Here is a 19,933-nt window from a genome sequence, read left to right on the forward strand (position 1 = left end):
CAAGCCACATGGTATTTACAGGTGCAGTAGACTTCAGAGGCATCAGATGGTAGAACAGCCTATGCTGAGGAGTGCCACGTTACAGGAGAAGAAAATCTGGCATTAGTGGAGGGCTGGCAGCAGTTTTTCAAAGGACCTGGGCAGCCCCAGATCTTCTGGGTTTCCTGTAGCACTTCTCTACAGACACCCATGGCTCGGAAGCGGCAGAGCTGTTGGACTGGTTACTGACCTGCACAAAAGAAGCAGTGCTCAGGTGGCTGGGCTGAAGGAATTGTGCTTAATACTAATCCTCTGCCACTGCAGACAAGAGGAGAAGTGCAGCTTATTGTATGTGCTTTCTTTCACAGTAAATTGTTTTGTGCTGTTATAGTATTAACATTTCTAATCAAGGTGTTTTGGTAAGGGATTTGATCCAATTCATGGGAATCCCCAGGGCACTAACAGAGTAAGGTGGTTTCTGGATAATATTTGGGTGCTCAATGTCAGTAGGAAGAAGTGTGACCTCCTGAAGCAATGGTCTTGCATGCAGGGTGACAAGGAGGACATCCTCTCATTACTCTCATTCTGAGCAAGGGCTCATAATAGAGTTAGAAAGATAATAAATCATCATGCGAGTACATCTGTAAGGTTAAGAAACTGGGACTGCTGTTTTGTAGAACTTTGATTCAAGCTAGATGAAGGACTGAGCTCTGAGGGAAAGGAATGACTAGGAGAAAATGCAGCTAAAGAAAAAGCCAGTCATGGGGAGAGTATACAATGGGGCTGGTGGTTCAGACCTTCTTAGAAAGACAGAACTCAAAAGTGGTGGAGCAACACAAGAATCAAAAAATCTAGGAACAGACCCCACAGAAATGTCCATAGAAAGCAGTGAAAGGAAGTGAATAGAGCAATTATTTTGTACTTTGTTTTCTCCAAGTATAATGGAGAGCTGGGCACATATGATGAGGAACAGCAGTGAAGCATAATTCATGGAATATTCCTGGGATGCAGCAGCCCCGCTCCCATTGGATTTCCTAGCATATCACACAGTAGTTAAAAAGAAATTAAATTTCATGCTGGTGGATGGCTTGAAGCAACAATCACCATGATCTTCCACACTTGTAATTGTATCAAATATCTGATAGAGACATGAAGGGACATAAAGATTGCTGTTTACAAAAGTCTTCACTCATAGAAAGGCCAAGATCATCCACCTTATTATACAAGAGACACTTTGGAAAAAAGATAAGGAGCAGAATATATTCGCAGTTTTAATTCATCCAAAATGTGGATATCCTTCAAGTTGAATTATCGTTCAGAGATGGAGGGGGGAATAAAAACAGCTGTTATGATAACCTATGGATTGCTGCACTGGTGCGGAATTCCTTTTAGACTCTTGAATGCACCAGGGACATTTCAGATGTTTGTGAAGAGTATAACCCAAGTTCTGAGGTTCAAGAATCATCCTCACATCCTTAAATGACTTCATCTGTTCCCATAAAACATGAGTGGAACATCTGGTAGAAGTGGAAAGTACTCTGAAACTTTTTAAGAGCCAGGGTTTAAATTTGTAAGAAATAATGCTCATTTACAAAGGATCACACAATTTTCCTGGGACAAAAAGTCAGTGATGGTGGGCTGAAGCCCTGTGTCCAAAAACATGGAGAGTAAAATAGTGGAAAGTTCCTACATATGTGAGGAGGGCACAGCAACTTCCACAGCAGCTTTGTACAAAATTTTTATAGAGCAGAAAATACAAGCTACTCTTCTGGACTGAGAAATAGTCAAAAGATTAATCCTGACAGAGGGAGGGACATCTAAATTATGCTGTGCCTGAATCATCCCAACTACTTGCCATAGACATGTAATAAGTCAAAGTTTTCTGTTAAGTTTGTACTTTGAAAAAAATTTAAAAAAAGTCAAGTTCAACAGGCACAGAACAAAAATTGTTGAAGGACAAAAATTAGACAACCACAAAGGTTCATTTATTTGATTACTATGGAGATCCTCCATTTCTGTCATAAATTTACTTACTGGATACAGAACTCGCAGATACATAGACCACAGACTCTGGAGTGATTCCAAGGATGTTTGTGAATTCACAAGCTGCCTAAACATGCATTCAAATAACACCACAATGCTGGACAGTGAAAAGTGTTTTTTTATTTAGATTCAGCTACAGACCTGGTGAGAATAACTTAATCCCTAATTTGGGATGACTTCTGAGAATGACAGTTACTTTGTAGAGTGGCTTTTCAGCTGCGCTGGAGAAGGCTTTCGGCTGACCAAGTCAGTTGTGCTACCTGAGCAGCTGTACTCTGGCTCCTCTAAAGAAAAGTCCACAAAGCAAATGGAAACATTCAAAGAATTTCAAGCTAGATCACATCAGTCTCAGTCCAACTACAGGCTAAACCTATAACCAAATGCTGAACCTGACTGGGCAGATGACTGTGGCTGCATGTGCCAGATGGCAGACTATGTAGATTCCTAAGGGTTTCAGAAAAAAATCAGTTTGAAAAATAAAATTCCACTAATTATTAAAATGGTTAGTGAAAGTCAATTAAAAAGTCATCCGTTACTGTTAATTCCTAAAAAATGATAGCTTAATGCAAGCTGAGGGCATGGAAGTCAATGAACCATAAATGGGGGAGGGGAGGAAGAGGCTGTCAGGAGCCTCAGGAAATCATAGTCCCCGTCCTAAATCATTTCCACGAGGTGTTTGCCTAATTTACTCTTAAAGATGTCCAACAATAAAGAATTCCCACTTTACCCAGACAATCTCTTATCAACTTTATTTACCAGTATTATTAAAAGCTTTCCTTTTTATCTAACCTTATTTTTTTTGTGTTGCATGTTATGCCCACTACTATTATCTTATTCACTTTGACTTCAAGAGTAGATCATCTTTAATATTTTTTTTTTCAGTTTCCCAATTTTAAGACCAATGAAATAGCTCCATTTGCTATGTGCCTTTGCAAATATCAAGTAAAAAGTCCTGGTTTGCATTTTAAGAGCAACATTTTTTTCATGTTAATTAAGAATTAATAACATTTAAGTTCTTAACATAACCTATGTACCACTGTCATTAAAGCTACAGAAACCAAAGTGAGTAAAGGCAAAGTCAGACATTGAAAAATACTGCATCTGTGCTATAGCTTCATCAATACTACAAATTTATTCTTGATGTAGAGAAAGAATTTACGTGGATGAAATCTGACCCTGTTGAAAATCAGTGACAGAACTGCCATAGGTTTCCTTAGGGCTAGGAATTCAAGGAGGAGGATGTATTTCCCTGACAGTGGCTTGATTTAAACAAAGGGTCATCTTCCACTTTCTTTCCTCACTTTCCATTGGGTTTTTTTTTGGGAGGTCCCTCTTCTTCTGTGTGTATTATTTTCCTGCTTTTGCCTTTCTTCAGGTTTTTCAAATATCTGTAAGTTGTGAGTGAGAAAATAATGTTAAGCAGCATTACATTGCTGCCTAAGTAAACTGCCTAGTTCATGTTCGAGCCTTCCATATAAAAGTTTTATAATTACTGAAGTGTAACAGACATTTGTGAAAAGTAGTCCCATCATATTGTACAATCCATCAGATTAAGATATTAAATATTTACTTTCTACTGAAAATTCATATATATCCATAAGTTTATATTAAATAAAGTACAACTCATGATTTCCAGTACAATAGATAATAGTGCTGGGAATTATTCAAGGTTTGCATTGTTTTCCAGTAGAAGATTTCATAACTGAAACACAGGCTTTTTATTCTTATTCCATTATTCTAATAATACATATTTAAGCACCCAGTTTTTATTAGGCTCCTCTTGCCAGCTCCAAGAAACAGCTACTGTAAGTTAATTTAATACTGAATACTGCTATTCCTAACAATTTGTCAGCCATTCACTTAACGTAATTTAATGAACATAAAGACAGCTGTCAAAGAGCAATAAACAGGGGAATAACTATATTACAAAAATTAGATAATGGAGATTTTTGTCACAGGATGTTATAAATTTAAGTTAATCAGAAATGCTCGAGGTGAGTCTAAGATTCAATGTGTATTTTTGACACAGATACCTGGAACAACTCCATGATATCAGACTTGTGGCATCTCCAGAAATGGCAATTTTTCCCTCTCAGTCTGCCTAACACACACGAATTCCCACTAAGTAAATGGATTATTCCCCCTTCTCTTTCAAGAGCTAAAATATGAACACAGAGCCAGGAAAACATGGAAAGCATGGGGGAAGGTAGGAAAAAAAAATCAGGAAAGAGTACATAAAATTGAATTGCATTTGAGGAAATACAGGCTTCTGCAATGACACACTGGCTCAGTGGCGCAAGGCTTGCCTGGCTCCTCAGTGGCTCGCTGCAATGCCTCGATGATTTTCTGACTCCTTTTCAAGTCTGCTGGACCCTGGTTAGTCCAGAGAACAGGCATGAATTTTCTTTCCAGTTCTGTAGTTTCAAGTGCTACTACTTGAAGTGTAATCAAGTCCATCCTGTTATTACACAAGGTTCAGCAATAAACTGGTGCAATAAAATTGTGACTCTAGCGTAAAATCTCATCCCAGTGTCTTTGGGAACGTGATTTCTGGAAACTTAGGAAGGGAAGCAACAATAATACTTTCCTTCAAGATCAACAGATATTAATATTCTTGCCAACATAGCTGGTTACTGCCCTTTGGCATACAAGAAAAAGATGACAGATTATGTTTTGTGTGACACTGAGCTGTTTTTCCTTGGTAGTACGCGCATCACAGTAAACTAGGATCAAATAATTAAAAGGGTGGTAGTTGAGAAGTCAAAACTCAGTTGAAGAAACTTCAAAAAAATTTGTTAAGATGAACTCAGGTTCATTTGTTAAGATGAATTAAGGAGAAGAACAGGAGTGAGAACGAGCTGCTTTTTGAAAGAGTGTAATTTTACATTGCAGTACGCTGAATTCTACCTTAACCCAAGGAAAGGGACGGGATGGTTTTGCATAGGAGCTGAAAAAAAAAATCCCAAACACCAAAATGCTGTTATGACTGGGCCAAATGAAGGTATCTGCCATTGCAACCTCTCAGCAGCCCCAAAGGGAGGGAGCGCAGACAAGGTGCCGAGGTGGGACTGCAGCGTGAGTCATCCCAGGGTTCATTTACTGAAAGGTCAGTGGGGAATGGGACAGGGACCAACCAGCATTATTCAATTGCTCTGTGAGTTAACATTTCCCACACCCCGGCTTTTTTCTCCGATTCCAGCATGTCCTTCCACTCAACATTTTTTATTTGGAAAATTTGGACTATTTCCTTGGAAAATGTATATGCTCAAGTTACTAGAAGCAGTTTTGTAAACCACTGCACATCCAAAGCCCATGTCATCATCATACAGTGTCATTAAGACCATAACTTCTCCTGGGATAATAGCATTAGCCCATGAGTACTCTGTACAGTTTCTGTATAAATTAATTACATGCCAATTTGGCTAAACTTTGTCTTAAGTTTCTGCTGTTTCTTTAAATAGTGAAGGGAACAAAAAGAAAAAATAGCACAGAGGATAATAAAGATAATTCCATGTGTTCCACGAATAAAAAATATTTCCACCCAAATAACTGAGTGTAGTGCGTCTTAAATTCTAATTTTCCTCACTGCAGAAAGCAAGGGTGAAAAATAAACATATTTGACCATGTAATATTTAAATACAGTAGGGCACTCCGAGTATCCCCAGCTGTATGTTTAGTATTAAAAAAAAAAAATCCAAACCACAATACCAGAGGTCTCTTCTTGTATGCTTAGTGCCTTCAAGGGTTTTTTCTTTATTTTTCAGTCTGTTAAGTTGGCATGCTCCTTTTACTTCAAGCAAATTTTGTGATGAGCATTTTACACATCATCAAAATTAAATTTTGTCGAGATGTGCTTGGAGTTAATTTTCTGAGATGTTTTAATAATATTTCAATTTCCATTCAGATTTTAAAACTGGGCATTTTCTAAGTGATATCCAAGAAATATGGTGACCTGATAAACGAACCTAGCATTGATGTATAGACATAAAATGTTAAAGTTGTATCTAAAAATATTCAATAAATTTAGTAAGATATGTATGAATATTTTGAGGTTTTGTTTCTTTTGAACAGTGCTGTGGTCTCGCCGTGCCACAACTCCCAGAACTCAGACTGGCTGCAAGAAGTTACTCCTGCCGGTAAATTTGGACTTGATTAATGTGCAAGTCTTCGGTGAGTGTGCCCAGCACACTGCCTTTCTTATTTTACATCTGGCATAAAAATATACAGACAATTGGAAAACAACCCTTTTTCCCCCACTGCTCATGCCTGTTTGTACCAGGATTATTACTGTTCAGTTTAAAAAAAACAAAACAAGTACACTATTTGCACATATCACATCTGTTTGCAGAGTGCTTACTTTTATTTACCAACTTCTACTGATCTTCAAATATGGATAAAGCAAGTTGTGCATAAGATTTGTATAGAATACAGAATTTTGTGTATTCCACTATGCATATTCAGTGGTATCATATCTTCAGATTTTAACTCAAAGATTAGATAAAATATAGCTATAAGCAGTTTTGTCTAAAATTCTATACCATGTGGGTCAGAAAAAAACATGTAAACTCTCATAGTGCTGTGTACATCTAGCAGTGGCGTTCAAAGTGCAATAATAATGCTATAAGCAATTAGTTAAAAAACGGGAGTAAGAGCATGCTAGAACAAGATTCAACAGTTTGTTTCTTTCATCCAGTTCATTGCAGAGATTTCAAACTGTGCTGTTGAATAGCTTGGGCCTGATATAGCTGACCTCATTTTAGTTATTACAACTTGGCATTCATTTTCCTCTAAAGAAAGAATGCTAGAAATATGCTATTGGGAACTACCCTTGTAAATTAAAAGCATTCCAGATCAATCACCCTATACGCATTTAGACATAATCCTCCAGATGCTGAGCTCAAACCGTTCCACCACATGCTCTGCCCACCTGCTAGGCAGTACTTTCAAAGCGCCACAGTCCTCACAGCCACAGAATAATAAAACACATAATAAAGACGTTCTTGGACATTGAGTTTAATAGGACAAAAATATTCATGGGGACTAACCGTACTGGTTACTGCATCTTTCCCCTGCCCAGGCAGTGGAAGAAATCAGGAGCACCAGAAAGAGTACAGAAAGGGAATAGAGGGAGTTTTGAAGCAGGGCCATTTGGAGGGCAGAGGAACAGGCAGAGGTAAAGGACAAATTTTGACAACAAAGCCAAATCCACTGTAAAAAAATCCTAAGCAGTGACAAAACTAGTTACATTTCTTTCTCACACATATTGTAGAGAAGGCATTTAAAAAAACCCAAAAAATAGGAGGTGAACCAAAATAGTATATTCTTTTAAACCCTCAGGATCTCTTGGGTCAGTTTTAGGATTTTGGTGCTTTACAGTGTACAGATTGATTATTCCAAATTATTTTCCAAAGAGGAATGATGCTCAGTTGTCACAACAGGATGTGCACAGACATGGGGAATCATACTGGATCACAGTCTTAACTTAGGCTGATCTGCTTCTGACAGAATTACAGAAGGAATCACATAGACTGTGTTTTAAATGTATTTTTAGCAGGAAAAATTTCAAGAAAAAAACTTACCTCTTGGATCTCGGTTGCCTTTAAAGCCAGTTGAAAGTTATAGTCCATAACCTCTGCCCCCTTTACCTCCATTTTCACCATGCTCAGCTAAAACTTGTGGGGCACTAACCACACTGGGGGTTTTTAATCACTATTAAAATTACCAGTTCCCCCTCAATTTTTTGACTAGTCACCCACTATTTTAGAACTGGTTCAACTCCTCCCTTAAACTGGCAAATCTGCCTTGAGTTACAAACCCAGGCGAGACAAAGGGAGAGCTACTGGTAAGAATGATCAGCTCAAGGACCTGGATCACCTGGGAACAGGTACATTGGGAAAGGATCTTCATATCCTCAGTACTAACAAATTCTTTTAGCTATGGCACCACTGGAGTAGGCGAAGGTTTAAGACACATCCTTGTGTCATTTTTCCAAAGCAGCAAGAGCGGGAGAACAGGAGCTGGGGCAGAGGGCACAGCAAAGCCTCCAGCTTCAGCAGCAGCATCCTCCACCAAAAGGAGTGGGAAGAAAAGGATGAGAAGGCAGGACAGCCCAGGCCATCTTCCCCTCTGAAAATACTCTCCTATAGTTGGTGAAGAAAAAAAGAAAGAAGGGATGAAATGTGGGCATGCAGAAGTCTACTTCTGCTTACATATAGAAAGGGGAAAAGAGTAAAAAAAGCCTTTCCAAGATATTATCTCGTGAGATATGATATTTTCAAACACGTCCAGCTCAGGTGGAAGATTCATATAGTGCCGCTACAAAATAGTTTTAACGGTGGCTAGATTTATATGTCCCTCTCATGTTATTTATGTTTGAGTAAGTTTTTTCTGATCTGCTGCTGCCACCCAGTGGATAGCTCATATGAAAACTCCCCTTAGGGTTTATTTTAAAAGATGTCCTAGAAAACATATTCTTGTCTGTGTGATTCTGAGCAGGTAGCTAATACCAGGGACTCAGTGAGCAGCCGCCAAGCATGAGCTTCCTAGTGTGAGTATCAGATTGAAGGTCTGATCGGCAGAACAGGGAGAATGTGTTGTATAAAGCTAAGTACTCTATAACATAAATTTCAGGGGGGTTGATGTGTTTTTAATACCATAGTAGTGGCTTTCTTTTCCCCACTATGGTTCTTTTATTCCTCAGTGTCACATCGGTGAAGGAGAGATGAAAATATTCCTTTGCCATACAATGTATTGTCAAATAAAACTTACTCACCCTTGTGAAACAGGGAAGACACTCCAGTAATAGCTGTCTGATAAAAGCCCTTCAGAAACAAAATGATTTTTTTTTTCCTAACAGCAGCTCAAATATCATGAAATAAGAACACCTAGAGCCACATGCTGAAGTCAACAAAAGATCTAAAAGCTGTTCCTGAGGCAGCATTATCTATTCTGTGCTCCGAGTGATTAACTGAAGCAAAGCGCTATTATAATAAATACAATCAGGCTCAAATTGGGCTTTTCCTAACATTGGAAAATTTGACTTTCCAACATGGAAAATATTCTTATGAAGGACATTTACGGTTAAAATAGGAATTAAGTTAAACTTCTGTCTAAAAGGCTTCTTAAAATATGTTAAAACTCATATTAAAAAAAACAATGGAACAATCCTAGCTGTTACTTTCTCTTCTACCACAAATACCAGATGTAAAAAGGGAAGGCATTACAGAAGACTCTGAACAAGCTCAGGCTCCGAAATGATCACCTAGCTCAGCAAAGCTTTATGTGTGACTAGCCATAACTGTTGTATGAACAATTTAGTGTTTGCAGGACTAGGACTCACAAGGAAGGTGATTACAGGTCTCAAATATCCACCCATTACACATTCAGACCGCAGATACAGAGGCCCATCTATGGGCTGAGCTTTTCTTCACTGAGATGCGGAAAACTGGGATGTTAAGACTTTATTGACCTAAAGTATAAATGCATATCGCTCTCACTCCCATTCTCCCAAATGAATAATAGAGGACAGCCCTTTTAGGAGAAATCATTGATAAAGCTCTGATCACACTGCATATACATATACATTCCTACAAAAGCTGAATCACTTAATGCAACTTTATTTTCACTAGCTGTTTATCATCAGTCAGTTGAACAGGTTGTAACAGTTTTGCAGAAGACCATGCTTATACTGCACACCTTCAAGGTGTGTTGTACATCTATGTTAATAAATTATTTTCCATCTTATTTTCTTCAGCCAACCATCACATCAGTCAGTTTGACTGATTTGTAACTTTTGCCTCCGAAGTGGAAGGAATTGCTCCTGCAGCATTGCTGAGGTCAGGTTAAGATCATGACATACACTATTCCTGGAATAAATGGCGTTCAGTCCTGGGCAGTGCTAGCACACACACAGCGGTTCAGAGCAGACTACGCTTTTATTAGTTGCTTCTCTGACTTCTGCTTGACCCAGAAATACAAATCTCCAAAACAGATAAGGTAACTTCAAAAAAAACTCTGAACTATCCTCACCTGCCTTCTTAAAGCAGCTTTAAGCCACCTGCGCTCAGCAACAGCCCATCCCCTCCTGTGCCTTCCTGAACCAGCTGATCCTTCCTGCCCCTTTGCTCCTAATGCTCCTAACTTAGTCTCCTGACACTTACAGACTCTCCAGTTTGTCTTGCATCCCCAAGGGGAAAGCTGGGGAATGGTTGTTATTCCCAGCTTCCTCTCCCCCTTGATAGTCTTGCAGCAGAGAGGGATGCTAATAACACCACAACAGAGGGATGTCTGCTAGCGGCTAAAAGGATTAAACCCCCATTTCCCTTTTCCAGTAGCTTCAAGTTTATGGTTCATCAGGGAAAACCTTCACTCAAGTTGGAAGATAGATCTAAAAAATGTAGTATCTCAGCTATCATTTCCACAGCAACAGGTCTGGCAGGCAAAAGAGTGAATGAAGTAGCCTCTCGACTGTATAAACTTAACCCTTCCTGAACCCTCTGGTCCTATTTCTCCAGATCTCATACACTCGTGTTACATTAGCAAGCATGAACTGTGTCTTGTTCTGCTGTGACACAGCAAGAGATGTTGGGGAGAGTGAAGGAAGTTTGGTGCACTTTGCAATCAAGGAATGACCTTTTCTTTTGTGTTTGCTGGTTTGTTCCACACCAGGATCGCGGCAATCGGGCTGTGCAGGGTTTCAAAGACCAACAGGAAGAGTAGCTTTGATATTCTGTATGTGGTAAACAGTAAGGAAAAGAAAGAAGGAGAGTCAGAAATTGATAATTCAAATAGGAAAGAACTCCAACCGAGGAATACAAAGTGGAGACAGAGATAGATTGGTCCTTCTGGAGATACAATAATATTACATTGAATATGTACATATTCTCCTGTACGTAAGTACTTTCCTTACAGCTGTAACTGAGAGTAAAAAGGTTATAGAAGAGCTGGGGGAAAGCAACCATTCTGCACTTTTATATTCTACCTCCTGTGAAGATCCATAGGAATGTATCATATAAACTTCATCTTATAGGTAAGGAAAGGGAGGCCAAGAATTGATAATAACTTACCTAAATCCATAATTTGGTGGATTGTATCTGACACATGATAATCGGGAATGTTAACAGATTTTCTGCTTTACAGTCCCATGTTCTAGACTATAAAGCTTCCTCGAAATACCTCCCTCCCTGCCCCAATGCATACTGTGTTCCTCTCCCAGCTACCCACCCCCAGGAGGGGCTGCTGGGGTCAGGGTCCTGTGGACAGCTTTGCAGACATGATCTTTCCAAGGACTTGCAGGAGGAGCTAGCAGCTCACAGCTGCTGTGGAGAACTGAAAAATGAACAGAGCTGAAAACACTAAACCACTTTCTTTGAGGATGCAAGGGTGCAAAAGCTGCACTGCATAAGCAGTGGAATTAACTGTTCATATATGCATACTCATTCAAAATGCTCCAACCCAGTGCACAAGCAGTTTATTTTGCTGTTACTGGAATACATCAGAGAGAAAATATATTCTTATAGGAAATCTGTGATCTAGCAGACAAATGCAACCAGCCTTGTGGGTTGAAATTGCTGTAGACATTAACGTATACCTGTTGCAGAGCTGTCTCCTGGAGTGCTCTCGGAGCCACACGTAGAGCATGGCAAGCAGCATAAGTGATATAGTCCCATGAAAATAAACACTGCAAGCAAGAAAGATCTCTGTCCTAGGGTTTCATGAAGTAAATAGTGCAAACGGTCACCCAAGTAGTCAATCTTGCTGTTGATTCCTCCATGATATCCCAGGCAAAGAAATACGAAGGACAATATGGGAAGCTCAGAACAAAGAACACCAAGGTAAACACCCTTAGCATGGTCTCATCACATTTATTATTCTTAATGGCAATCCTGTGCTAGGGCTTAACTGGGAACAAAAGATCTCTGTTTGTTTTTTTTTTAAGGAAGCAGGCTTTGCTGAAAAAAAAGCATCTTTCCTGCAAAAAAGGAAGAGGAGACAAAATATTTTGACAAAAAAATGCATGAGAAAAATAGGTCCATGTTCGAGATGGATCTGGGAAAACTCCGGTTTCACTGTAAACTGAATATATCTTCTGGCTTTGGTAACAAACCATCATACAAGGCTCTTCTTAGTATATGTATGTATGTATACTCAGAATACATATGTATGTATTCTGATGTTATTTTTACGTGTATCATCTTAGACATCATTTTGCAAAGCAAACAAAATTTCTTGTTGTACAAGTCTGGTTATTCCCTTAACCATCAAAATTTCAGGAACAAAACTTATCTCTTGGGCCTTGGTTACCTTCAAAGGCAACTAGTCCAAAACCTCTGCCCCCTTTATCTCCATTTGCACCATGCTCACCTAAAATTTAATGAGTACGATAATTTCCACGTTTACATTCAAGTGGAAAACAGTTCATTGTTCACAGACTTTGAACTTGAAATTCACTGAGCAAAAGACAATATTAAAAAAAAAAAAGTCTTTCAAAGATATTCCATCTTTCAGTCTTTGTTTTCCAGGATTACCAAAATCACCATAAAATCCTTCTGCCCCATACGACCCATCAATTCCTTTCAACCTAGGATTGCCCTGTAAAATTCTTAATGTTGCTGCAAATCCATTATTTCCGTTTATATCAATTCTTCCTTGTTTAGTTTCAGTCTGTACCATCAAACAAAATAAATTATGAACAACAGTGGAAACAAGTCCAAATTTTCAATGTAGAAAAAACAAACCAGCTATCTGATTCTGAATAGAGATACAGCTTGTCTTTGTTTATGAATTAGACTCTTTGAAAATGCTCTTTTCTGTACACAGAAGACATAGCAAAAGAAAAAAAATAAATTTAAGAACCTCAGAGACCCGTAGAACTTTATAAGGGACCTTCCTAGTGTGGGTAGTTACACCTGTGAGAGCCAAGGATGTTTGTTCTAGATAATGATCATGTGAGAATAAGGGACAAGGCATCTGCAGATGCCTGCTTTATTAGGAATAGTGCTTAAACTGTGACAGTTGAGAGCTGGTGGAGTGGACCTGATCACAGTTTATTCTGTTGTGGGCAAGGAGAGGTCCCCCAGCCCCACAGGCAGCAGTGCTCTGCCTCACCTCCTGGCATGACTGTAGGTTAGCAGGATTTGTAACGGGTTTGTATCTGGGCAGAGATGATGTGAAGACAGTAGGGAGGCTGGGAGAGGAATGAGTATTTGATTCACAGGTCAAATTTGAAAAGTGAGGCTCGGAAGGGGTGGAGGTATAAAGAGGGACATCTCCCTGTGGAGGAATAAAGCAGAGAGCCCACAGCGGCAGGAGGTGGAGAGGGAACACTAAAACCAGCTCAGGAAAAATAAGGGTTAGGAAGGCAAAGACTGTTTAGAGCAAAGAAATAGCATACAATAAAGCCATTTTATGTTTGTTTAAAAGGACAAAACCAATAAAATCCAAAAAACAATAACAAAAGCCCAGACATTTAACCGCATGGCATGAAAATTGAGATAACGTGTGTTTTCAGTTTGGCACTGCAGTCTACACATACTGAAATGTGTGTTAGGGGGAGTCAGAGCATGGAGGGAAGAAGAGTTAAAAGTAGATGGGTACTTTCAGTCTTATTAAATTACTTGTAATACAGTTGGGTTATTAACATGTTATGTCTCTATGAGGTGGTAACCTAAAATTTGCAAAGTGAAACAAGGTTATTTTTGCCTGTTTTCCAAACCCAGCATGCAATCTCTTGCCATTTCATTCCACTCCCAAAAGAGTATTTTGTCTATCTTTGGAAAGCATCACTAAAAATATCTCATTACCATGGTATTTAACTCTAGATTTGGAAAACAAATCTTACTTGTTTAGAGTTCATGACACTGTAGGCAGTGATCAGCAACAAAGATATATGAAGAACATATATGAAGATATATGAAGGCAAAAAACCCAGCCCAGATATTTTTGCTGATAACTTTTTAAACCCTCCCTCTTCTTTTAGATCATAAGGTTTCGGCTGCAGCACAGTAATGAACATAACAACTCCAATAAAAGATTTGCTTTTGAATTTACTCTTCTGTGGTATTCTTTGCTGTAAGTACGAGAAAATACTAATCAACTATATATAATGAAATTATGATCCCTCAAAGGTCCCTCAAGAAAGGGAAAGGTAAATTATGGTCCTGCAAGACCTTTTAGATCAGTGGGAGATGAATACTCTGGTTATGAGTCACTGTTTGCTTTCCAAGTTGTTGAAAATACAGATACAAATAAAGTTTTAAAACTGTTGCATATCATTTGGGGGTAGTTTTTTAGAAAAAGTTTATTAAATTATTGCTCAGCTTGTAATAGTATTAAAATGGATTTATCTAATATTTTACCATAACTTCACTGCCTGTTTCTCAAGGTTAAAGTTAACATAGTAATGATCTCAAGTACTTGCTTTGGGCATTTTATTTTGTTTTGCAGGCTTCTAATTTCTTCCATAGCTATTCTGTATTTGTTTTCCCTGTAGGAAAATAAATTCCCCTGGTTCCTATTGAAGGAAATGGAAAACTCACTTCAGCTTTAGTTCAGTGAGAACAAAATCAAGTATAACATTACACCGAAGAAAGTCTTTCCTGTTCTTTATACTTCATGTTCCATGTCACTCAGTGCTTCAGCTACATTTAGATTTGTGAAATGGGCCTATTTTTCTTTCCCTCACTTACCTCTTGCCCAGGGTATCCAGGAATATCCCTTGGTCCTGGAGAACCCATCGGCACGTTTCTGCAGAGAGGGCAGCTGCTGGCACATTTCTTCCTCATGCTGTCTGCAAAAGTTGAAGTTTGTTCTAAGAACATTCTTTCACACACTTCTAATTGCATGAGTTTCTGGAAAAGGTAGTCCCTGTAGTTAAAGAGTTTTAGAAACATTAGGAAAATAAAGTAGAAACAGTTCCATCAGAAAATCCCACTGAAACACCTCCTAAATTTCCTGTAATTATCTGGTTAACAATGTTTGGCTGTACTGCCCTCTTCTTGTATCCAGCTAAGGCTAAAATGACGTTTATAGTCCAAATAGTCAAGTGTGATTATTTTTAAACATGGCTTTTACAAAAATAATGAAAAATTTTACAAGAAAATGCCTGCAATCTTATCAGTTTGGATTAATTTCCTTGTAAAGTTAAATTCGGATTCAGTGAGCCAGAAATCTTCCCTAATGCATCTTCACTGGCCTGAGGAATAACTTTTCACCGGTTTTGTTCCCATTCTGATCCTTCCGATGTGTTCGTTGTAATGATTTCCTGCTGTGTCAGCTCAATTTCATATATCTCCTCCTCACTCTAACTATTTGGTACCTTTTATGATATTTTAGCTCAAAAAAACCAGCAAGTCCCACAAGTGGTCCCACGGATGGAGCGGTGCCAGGCAGACTGCTGGCTCCAGGAGCACCTTTCTCCCTGGGGTGGCCTTGGCATCCAGTCTTCCTTGCTCTGCTTCGTCCATGGCACCTTCAAGCTTGTGCAGTCCTTTGTCTCCTTTCCTAAACAAATAACTCACTTTTAGTAGCACTTTGTAAATTATGGCTTGCCATAACACCATTGGAACAGTTATTTAGCTCTTCCTGGCTTTATTCAATTGTTTTTGCAAGGAGTTCAGGTCATATGAATGCAACAGGAGTAGGGAGAAAGGAACAAATGGATCAAAAACATTTCTTCACTTACAGTTCCTTCAACACCTTTTTCTCCCTTTAAAATAAAATATAAATGTTGATATTGCATTTAATTTCAAACCCCAATTAGTTCCCACTGGTTTACATACCAGCTTTCAGTATGTGTAATTAATATTTTACAGTTTATTAGCATCTTCACTGAGATCCAAGCCACCTACAAATTATTCATCATGATGATGAAGGTAGTGGAGGATAACTGATATTTTATTCAGAACTCTTGGCTGTACAAGATTAAAAATATAATAAATATATGTGGTTGACAAAAAACCCACAGGAGAACAGCAAGGGTGAAAAGCTAGTAAAAATTATAAACACGAAAACAGTTAAAACAATATTTTGAGTTTAATTTCATTACAAGCATGCATAGCAAACTATCTCTTAATCTCTTTTAGCATATATACCTGGAAGACCAAATTCTTCCTAAAGCTAGAAGAAAACTTGCATGGAAAACATTTAGAAGTCTCCATAAGTGCTCATTTAAAATTTTTTTTTAAATCTTGATTATTTCAATCATTTCCACTTCAAATGATGTGTGCTTCTTCTCTGTGATATTTATTATGATAATGATCCTGATGGCTTTTATTCTATTTACACTAAGATTTTTGAAAACAATACATTTTTCTTAACATCTTAATAAACAAAGTATCTAGCTCTTATTTGTAAATGTCATAGCATTTTAACACGTACTATGTTTATATGTTTATTCCTATGATTCAATATATCCTCTTACATTTGATTTATTTATTCCTATTATACACACGGGAAAACCAAATCACAAAATGTATCGTGACTTACCTGAATTTATTCTTAATTCATAGTTGAGTGGCAGAGATGATGAATTCTTGAGTTCTGGTCCATAATTGTTAGGCTATGGCATTATTTCAATGGGCGTTTTCAAAGAACAGATGCTGCGGATGGGCATTAGAGGACTACAAATTCAATTAAACAGACTGTTAAATATTCAGGATTGTATTATTCAAAACCAAGAGGTATCATTCAGCCTCAGGCGAAAGATTTACGCCCTAAATGAGGGTGTTACAGGTGTGTCTACATCATCAATTCAAGGAAAATAATCCTCTCCACAACTCTTTTGACCCCAGTTTTCAACTTACACTTTCAGCCTTGCCTTAGTGCACTGACGAGAATACCAGGAGCCCGCTGCCTACACACATGTGCGTACTGACAGCATGGCACAGGTGGTCAGTGCAGGCAGCATGTTACTCATGCAATTACCAGGTTTTCTGGAGGAAAAAAACACATAGACATTTTGAATGTGCAAAGAACTGAAGCCCTCTGAACCTCTGTTTCAATTCTCATCATCGTAAGGCAAATACGAAAAGAAGATTTCCACTGATTTACAGCCAGGTTCTGCTTGATTCCTACATATATCTGCCCAGCGGTGAGAGGAGCCAGAAGGGTTCCCCTCAATGCGGGGAAGGATAAAAGAGCCAGGAACAAGTCACAGCCCTGGTGTATCTGCACCATTTCTGCTCCACAGAAGCATTTAACACCCTAACGGAGGTGGAATGACTAATGGTGGGTGTAGGAGCTCCATAGGACCTCCGACCCAGCCAGCAGCGCTGACCTGCTCTTTGCCAGACACCATCAAGAGCAGTGGCAGTGAGCACACCCAGCTTTTCCATGCTTCAGGGAGCATTGCGTTTGCAGCAGAATGTATGCCAGAGCACACGCATTGTGGTACGGGTTGTTCATCAACAGGACAAAGTAATCACAGCAGCACCGAAATATTTCTCCATAAGAAGGGAGAATTAAAGAAAAAAAAAATCTTCAGTATTGTCTTCTGTATTTTATGGGTGTTTTCTTTCCTACAGCCACACACATTTACACTTAGAAATTGGACATGTTTCCAACTAGCTGCTAATTTGTTTTCCATATCTGTTTACCTCTGAAATATATTTCCTTTCCACTTTAACCTTAATTGCCCTGTGCTGACTGTACTGTAATAAAAAAATCAAAGAGGTGTCTAATCCTCAAATCAAAGCCTCATGACAAACTGTCTCTCTCAGTATCATGGTGTGCTGGTAGCCCTGCATAACCCTGCAGAAAGCAGGAAATGAAAATTATGCCAGTTATATTTCTTAGCTGCTTGATGGCTATCCATGTTAAGCTAAATCCCAAGTCTCATATCCATTCATGTTGATTGCAAAACTGACTGACTTGATTGCACATAATTAGTAACAATTTAAACTCACAACTGCCCCAGGGAGAATTGTAAGTCCTGGACTTCCAGGAATTGCTGCCGTTCCTTTTGGACCAGCTGCTTCCTGTTCACGTTCATATTTGGGAGCCTGTCTCATGCCTGTGACCACTGGCTACCACAGACGGAAAAGGAGAAAGTTTCACTTCAGCACCTTTTGTTGCGTATTTGTTTCAGTGGCTTTGGTGGTCCATCTCACAGTGCCGGCCAGCGTGCAAACAACAGTTAGCATTTGCTTCTCTCCACTTGTCTCTCCATTTCTCCTAGAGCTTCTCCTTCAGCTCTAAGAAGAGCCATCCCCAAGAGCTCTTTCAGAAGCCAGTGGTCACCTCCCCACTAGAGAATGCTGTTAGCCAGGTCCACAAAGATCCCAACCAGACAACTAGTTATTCTGTGTCTGTTAGCACATATACACATATGCTAAGATCCACTGAGAACTCAAATCTGCACTGAAAGAAAAAGCATACACCAATGCATGCCTTCTGTGAAAATAAACCAGACTATTTCAGAAGAGACAATCCGAAACAGTTCACAGAATGAAACATCTCCAAGTTATGTCTGTCACTTTTGTCATGTTTAAAAACCTTAAAGAAATGTGACCATCTGTTCAAGAAAAATGAGCAACAAACAGATGACAAGTGAAAATTAGTTCTTCCTCAAGCTGCCACAGCAGCTGAACCTATCCAGAGCATTTGCAAATCTGCAGCCCTCTGCCATGAGCAACAAGAAAGGTCTCCCCAGCGCAATGTACAGTGGCAAATTTCAGCTTTTAAGGACTAGGGTAAGAGTAACCAGAACTTACTTGCTAATGAGAAAGATGTATAGCTTGTTTATGATCCTGTTTAAGATCTTGAAAAGCTGGGTGGAAGTAAAGATGCAGTTACTCCTGGATTTTCCATCAGTATGAATCAGAGCTTCACTGGGAAAAAGTGTTGGTCTTCTGTCATGGAGTTTGCAGACTCAGAGATAAAATGATAGGCATGTTCTGAATTGCTTTCCAGTTTACATCAACAACAAAGAATGCTTTGGCTTCTTTTCCTGCTCTTTCACAAGCTGTCAAAATAAGTTTTGTTTAAGAGAACTATTTAATTCATAATCAAATAAGGAAAAATTGGCTCTGAGAGAAAAGCCCCAAAGACTGTGCAAAGCTAGGCTTAGTCATTGAAAGAAGCTGCTTCCAGGCTTCCTTAGCATTTGCACATCTTTAGCATGGATATACACCCTTTCTTAGTCACCCAGAGCTCTGTGGGTGCATAACAATTTCTATTTCCATTATTTCACAAGTAATTTTCAGCCATACAGAAGAGAAGATAGAATCATAGAATCGTTTAGATTGAAAAAGACCCTTAAGATCATCAAGTCCAACCATTAACCTAGCACTGCCAAGTCCACCACTAAACCATGTCCCTAAGCACCACATCTACACGTCTTTTAAATACCTCCAGGGATGGTGACTCAACCACTTCCCTGGGCAGCCTGTTCCAAGCTTGACAACCCTTTTAGTGAAGAAATTTTTCCTAATATCCAATCTAAACCTCCCCTGGCACGACTTGAGGCCATTTCCTCTTGTCCCATCGCTTGTTACTTGGGAGGAGACCGACCCCCACCTCGCTACAACCTCCTTTCAGGTAGTTATAGAGAGTGATAAGGTCTCCCCTCAGCCTCCTCTTCTCCAGGCTGAACAAGCCCAGTTCCCTCAGCCGCTCCTCATAAGACTTCTGCTCTAGACCCTTCACCAGCTTCGTTGCCCTTCTCTGGACACGCTCCAGCACCTCAATGTCTCTCTTGTAGTGAGGGGCCCAAAACTGAACACAGCATTCCACGTGCGGCCTCACCAGTGCCGAGTACAGGCGGACAATCACTTCCCTAGTCCTGCTGGCCACACTATTTCTGATACAAGCCAGGATGCTGTTGGCCTTCTTGGCCACCTGGGCACACTGCTGGCTCATATTCAGCCAGCTGTTGACCAATACCCCCAGGTCCTTTTCTGCCAGGCAGCTTTCC

The 19,933-nt window shown here is 39.3% G+C and overlaps 1 long non-coding RNA gene across 1 annotated transcript; it reads right to left on the bottom strand.

Moving 5' to 3' along the window:
* Nucleotides 1-14,766: 14,766 nt before the first annotated feature.
* Nucleotides 14,767-16,854, bottom strand: LOC140650005 (uncharacterized). Its single transcript, XR_012041817.1, has 4 exons — nucleotides 16,824-16,854; nucleotides 16,507-16,640; nucleotides 15,338-15,522; nucleotides 14,767-14,886 (listed from the first exon to the last, which is right to left on the bottom strand). It is a non-coding gene; the product is annotated as an uncharacterized lncRNA (long non-coding RNA).
* Nucleotides 16,855-19,933: the final 3,079 nt, after the last annotated feature.

This window comes from Ciconia boyciana, chromosome 3 (assembly GCF_034638445.1).
Source record: "Ciconia boyciana chromosome 3, ASM3463844v1, whole genome shotgun sequence".
Classification (NCBI taxonomy): Eukaryota; Metazoa; Chordata; class Aves; order Ciconiiformes; family Ciconiidae; genus Ciconia; species Ciconia boyciana.